We start from the raw sequence: 5,512 nt of genomic DNA, 5'->3' as shown, positions 1-5,512 counted from the left end.
GGGATCTGCTCGGCTTATTTCGACTCAGTGTACACCCCTAACTGGATGCACTCCATTTAGGGCCAATGAAATATTGCAATGAGAGCCCACTTTGATATATGTATTTTATATCCCTGACGGTCATCTGTTTTTCCATATCATTTTAGGCATTAGTCCAAAAATGAAGTGGACCACCATATGAAATAGTGGTGGTTGACCATTAAAATTTTATTGTGGGCCACCAAAACAATCGAGCTGATATTTGTTTTTTCCCCTTTCATCCAAGTCCGTGTGACTTTGTCAATAGTTTGGATGGAAAATAAACATTACAGTTGGCATTGAGGTGGGCCTTGGAAAGTTTTTAATGGTGAGTGTTCAATTATCACTCTTTCCTATGGTGTGGTCCAAGTTAAATTTAGATCTCCTTCATTTTTGGTTTCACACCCTAAAATGAGCTGACAAAAAAAATGCGCAGCATGGATCTACAATAAATATATCAAGGTGGGCCACACAGTCAACGCGGCACTTTGTTGGGTGAGGCAGGCCTTACCCAATCCGTTCTTGTATTGGCATGGGACCCACGCTAAAATGGGTAAAATTATCGTCTTACTGTAAAGCCTTTAATTTTTACTGGGTTCCACACATGGCCGTGTCTTGATCCATCGAGGTAGGTGGATCCCTGCCTATGGCGCCCACCATGATGTGCCTTACATCCACACCATTGATCCATTTTTACAACTCATTTTAGGATATGATTCAAAAAATGAAGCAGATCCAAATCTCAGGTGGACCACACTAAAATAAATAGTAGTGATTGACCAGTAAAATCTTCTTGTGGGCCACATAATTTTTGGATCAAGCTGGTATTTGTTTGGTCCCTTCATCCAGGTTTTTGTGACCTTATCAACGGATTGGATGGAAAATAAACATTGCAGTAGCCCCGAAGAAGTTTGTAATGATGGGTATTCAATCATCACTGTTTCTTGTGCCCTGGTCCACTTAATATTTTGATCTGCTTTATTGTTTGGATCATGCTTAAAATAAGTTGTTAAAATGAATGGACAACTAGAATGTTTGGAACATACATGATGATGGGCCCATAGTCAGTGATCTACCAATGCCAGGTGGTGCTTTTTCATTGGTGGATGGAGTGTGAATAAAAAAGTGGAATGTCGAGTGTGTCCTGGCATTAAATCCACATAAAAAGGTTTGGTTTTAATTCATAAATAAAAATTGTGAGGCCCACTGTGATGTTTGTCTCTTATCCATGCGGTCGATTCGTTTCACCCGTTCATTATAGGGCATGAGCTTAAAAATAATGCGAATATGAAGTTCAAGTGGACAGAACGCCTAATGCCCCATAGTTCATGGGGCCACAGAAGTTTTGGATCAAGCTGATATTTGACCCTTCATACGATGCCACTGTGATCATGATACACATCCTTGTGGGCCCAGACCCCCCTCCTGTGGTCAATTTAAGTTTTCATTTTATAATGGAATGGTAAAATAGATGGATAGTGTGGATCACACACATATATCACCGTGGGACCCATATATCTTCCAGGTACTGAAAATCTTTCCGATTTCACGCATTTACATCCTGTTTTGAAGCCTTATTACGTAAGTGTTTTCCTTTGCAACAACAATCTTTAAAAAGGTCTTTACTCATGCTCGGGTGGTAGAATCTCAGGAGTTTCAGCTCCCCATCAAGGGTTCAAGTACCCATATGGATAATAACTATTTATCCATATTTACATATATAATTTTTAAATATAAACAAACATGCCCTAGGCTCTTTTACTTTTCACCACTATGGATAGTAACTATTTATCCATATTTACATATATAATTTACAAAAAAAAAACAAACATGCCCAAGGCTCTTTTACTTTTCACCACTATGGACGCCCATTGAGCGATGGAGCCCACACACAAAGCATGTTTAAAGGTTGTTGAGTATCGGCCCATCTACGACAGCAGCACATGGTCTCATCAAATCTTGTCACGTTAGGTCACCCAGCAAAGTCACCAGGCAATGAAGTTTATGTGATCTTATCAACAGGTTGGTTGGCAAATAAATAGTATGGTGGGCCTTAGGAATTTTTTAATAGTGAGTGTTCAATCACCTATTGTTTCCTATGGTATGGTCCACTTGAGATTGGATCTTCTTCGTTAAGTTTTGGATCATGCCCTAAAATGAGCTGCAAAAACAGATAAAAGGCATGAATATACAATACGTATATCAAGATGGGCCCAATGGCCAGGGCCACACCATGTTGGGTGAGGTGTGGCGGGCACCTAATCCACTCCATGCGCTATATGTCAAAGCATGCCATCCAAAAGTCCTGTTGAGGCCACAGTACTCGTGTACAAGTCTGGTGATGCGTACACCACAACAATGGCCAGCAGGCACACAGGTGAAAGATTCAAACCACCCGTCTACTAAGGTGTGATAAAAAAGTCAGTCCAACTGTAAGGTGAGCCACAACTAACTGGATGAATGGGCACAGTTGTGAAAAAATTGGCTGAAGTTTTCTGACCTATCCACTTATTTATAATATTATGTCCACACCTACTGTGTGGACCACCTTTACATTTCGGCATAAGCATCCACACAGTGAGGTCTACTTGATGGACGGCTTGGATATTTCACCCGTATCCGTTAGCGCATTTGTACAAGACATGTTTTACACAATGCTTAAAAAATGGAAGGAGATAGCATGGTGACCCGGAACGGTCTTGGCCTGATTCGATAGGGCCACCTGCCGGTGCCGAATATGAACCCACTCAAAGAATGTTTGAAATTTGTTTGGTCAATGATGAATTTACAATATATTTTTAAGAGTGGCACACATGACCCAATCAAATCTAGGGGTCACCCTACAATTCACGCCATTATAAAAAAACACCTAGGTCTTTTGACACGGTAAAAACACCCAAGTCTTTGGAGCTAACTGCGTTTTATATGCAATTCACACTCATGTTAAGCTTTAAGGCCAAAAATCAGGTAAACGGATTGGCTACTGCCGCTGCCACCAGCCGGTGGCTGGTGGTCGGTGCTCTGTGGGCCCCACCATGATGTCTGTGTTTCATCCATTCCGTTCATCCATTTTTGCATATCATTTTAGGCTGTATACAAAAAATGAGAGGGATATAAATCTCAGGTGGACCACAAACAGGAAAACAATAGTGATTGGATATCCACCATTAAAATCCTCCTAAGGTCCACTGTACTGTTTATTTGACATCTATACTGGCCCAGATGAGGGGAAAAAACAAAAATCATCTTGATGCAAAACTTTTATGGCCCCCAAAAGGTTTTTAACGGTTGAAGCTCATTCAGCACTGTCTCCGATAATGTGGTCCACTTGAGATTGGGATATACCTCATTTTTTGTCTCATACCATAAAATAATATAAAATAATAGATAGACGGCGTGAATGAAACACATAAATCATGGTGGGGCCAAAGAGCACCGACCATCAGCCATTGGCTGGTGGCAGGGGGAGTAGCCAATCCGTTTCCAAAAATCAGGTAGATCTAAACTTCATATGGCCACACCACTCAGAACAATGGGCCACCATGCTGTCTACCTTTCATCAAACCCGTTAATCAGGTGAATTTCATTAAATATTCGTATGTCACTCATCAATACGAAGAGAAGGTACAAAAATCAGCCTCATATGAGTTTTAATCCAGCTTATCTTACATGTGTACGGTCAAAATAACGGCTCTAACCTGATGGACAGAGTAGATCTTAAATATACAACTTAATGGACCCCACAGAGCTTGGATGTAACCGGTGTAAAAAATGGACCACTCTGGTTCTATAAACAGTGGGCTGGAATGAACTGACCGGGTCAAGATCGATTGGTTAGCCCTGAAGTGTCTACACTGTCCAAATGCATGGAATTAAGGAGCTTGTCTGTCCTCAATTGGAAAGAGAGTCCTGAAATACACGAAAACCCAAAAACCCTAGTGTCTACACTGTTCAAATACATTCAAAGATTGAAAACTTGAATGGAATTATCTAAACAAAGTGTCCCTTTTTTTGAAAAATGAACTTAATTTATCAGGCAACGCAAGAAAGATACAAGAGAAAAACAACTAAGGAAAGTAAGACGAAAAAACCTAAGTACAATCTCTAAAATACACAAAAACCAAAAACCCTAGTGGAAGACTCCTGCAGATGACACGACCTGACCATTACCAAAACCTATATTATTCCATTCTAGTCATAAAGCCTTATTGACTAGGAGAAGGCTAATCCTTCATCTTTTTTTTTTTTCTCAAAAGAAACTCATCTAGCGTGCCAGAATAGACCCTCGATGGAAGGCATTGCTCAGGATATTCCATGCTTGACAAGTAAGTTCAAGTAGATTTTTTCACAAATGAGCAATGAACGAAGAGGTGATTAATTGATTTTGTACCTTTGGTGCACATCGTTTGCTCATTCCTTTAGGGCACTATTTGGTAAAATCCAAATCCTATATTAATTATGGGGTAAAAACTCCTAATTTCATGAGTGCATATTCGTATAAAGTGCTTGAGGATTTTGAAATTAGATTTTTTTTTTTTTTTAACCTCAAATCAATGGAGGATTTGGATTTTATCTAGGAGGAATGAAGAGAGCTCCCACATGAGAAGTCACATTACTACTCTCTATTTATGTTCTTAAATTTTATTTTAATTTTGCAATAAAGTAGAGAATTGAGAATCATAGCACACACATGGCATATCTCTCGTATTGAACCCATCAAAAGATGCACACTAATATTATTATTAGACAAAGTAGAATAATGACAAACTGAATTAGAAAGCAGGATAATTCATAAAAATAATGTACACTATTCAGAATATCCTAATTCAAGTGTAGCTCATCCGATAATTTGATCAGCTCGATGGTTTTTTTTTTCACCATGGTGAGTGCATATGTTGGATGAGTTGGATGTTACACACATAACATGTGGGTCTCACAAGTCTGGACTTTGATTACTTTTTAAAGGAAAAAAAAAATAAAAAAAATAAAGGGCATTTTTATAATTTCATCCCTCAAACTCCGTATTATTTCAAATCATCTCTACATTACTTGGTAAAATATATATTCATAAGGAATTTTAAGGTAAAAATCCCTTAAAATTACCGCAACATGTGAGGCGCACGTGACGTACTTATGCGAAGGAGGGAGTCTCGGGCTAGAGCACGTTGTCGTTCACCACTACTTTCAAAATGGGGATGATCGCCCACCGCACACGCAATCCTGACCGTATAAATCCTGGGCTCTATCGTGGATGGAGCATAGCCAGAAACTGACACTGGTAGGACGATCTAAATTGGTTCTAGCCGTTGAGATTTAACCATTGGTAATAATACTTCCTCATGGTCACATGCCACGTAGAGTCAAAAGTCACCACCACCGTCCACAAAAAGGAGTCGCCACCATTCTCGAAGAAGTGGTGACTCATCCACCGCCCATGCAACGGACAATACGGCGATCTGGACCATCGAAACGGTGGATCACACCAACTCTCAGT

Source organism: Magnolia sinica, chromosome 19 (genome assembly GCF_029962835.1).
Source record: "Magnolia sinica isolate HGM2019 chromosome 19, MsV1, whole genome shotgun sequence".
NCBI lineage: Eukaryota > Viridiplantae > Streptophyta > Magnoliopsida > Magnoliales > Magnoliaceae > Magnolia > Magnolia sinica.
The sequence above is the reverse complement of the archived record's forward strand: the minus strand, read 5'-3'. Positions refer to the sequence as shown.